Below are 1,093 nucleotides of genomic sequence, written 5' to 3' on the forward strand. Positions count from 1 at the left end.
GGAGTGGGTGGCAGAGGCTGCCCGCAGTCCAGCCTAGGGAGAGGAGGGCCAGTAGCACCCAACGGGGCAGAGCGAGGGCTCCCCAAGAGCCCAGCTCTGCACGGTGGCACAGTAGATAGGGCCCAGGCCCCCCCTTGCTATTTGTCATTTGGAGAAGTGATTAGGGCTCGGGGCACAGGCAGAAAGGAGCATACTGAGAGCCCCCCGAGTCCAGTAGCCCCCCTGCCCCCGGAGCTGCTGGAGGCCTGTGGGCTGGCCTACCAGCCAGAACAGCCTCATCCTCAGGCACAGGCCCAGGCATGGTGGCATAGCAGCCACTGCCCAAGGTCCAGCTGGGCCATGCCCTGTGTCACCCTGACAGCAAGAGCCTGGGAGGACAGGGAGTGAGGAGGAAGGCAGAGGGAAAGGAAGTGTTCTCACGAAGAAGGACCTGACTCCCATTTGCAGAAGTAAGTCAGGCTTCATATACCCAAGGGCCCCCCGAGTGTCTCGGAAAGTAGCCCGATCGTGGCTCACACTACATGCCCATGAAGCTGGCGTTGGTAAAGTCCAACTCGAGTGAAAAAGATGGACGTTTCAGTCTCCGGCTACACTGGGATTTGTCACACTGGGAGCCTTGAGCTTTCCAGTGCCCCTCATTTCTACGCCCAGGTAGCCATGCCTGGACTTGAGACAGATCCACAGCACTGCCACCCAGTCCTTTCACGTGCCACCAGTTTCTCCTGACATAGTTAATGTTTTCTCGATGCTACTATAAATGGTGTCTTAATTTCATTTTTCTTGACGGCTCATTGACAGTGTATAGAAACACAGCTGAGTCTTGTGTGCGGGCCTTGCTTCAGTTCGCTTGTTGGTTCCCGTAGTTTTTTGATAAATACCTCGGGATGCTTTATGTATACAATCATTTCATCTGCAAATAAACATAGTTTTGATTCTTCCTTTTCAATCAGAATGCATTTTACTTCATGCCTTACTGCACTAGCTAGGGCCTCTCATAAAACGCCAGATGGAGGCGGTGAGTGAAGACATTGCCTTGTTCTCAATCTTTGGCGGGAAGTCTTATCTTCCACCAGTAAGATGAAGGTAGTAAGAC

Source organism: Tupaia chinensis, unplaced genomic scaffold (genome assembly GCF_000334495.1).
Source record: "Tupaia chinensis unplaced genomic scaffold, TupChi_1.0 Scaffold144326_1, whole genome shotgun sequence".
NCBI classification, from domain to species: Eukaryota; Metazoa; Chordata; class Mammalia; order Scandentia; family Tupaiidae; genus Tupaia; species Tupaia belangeri.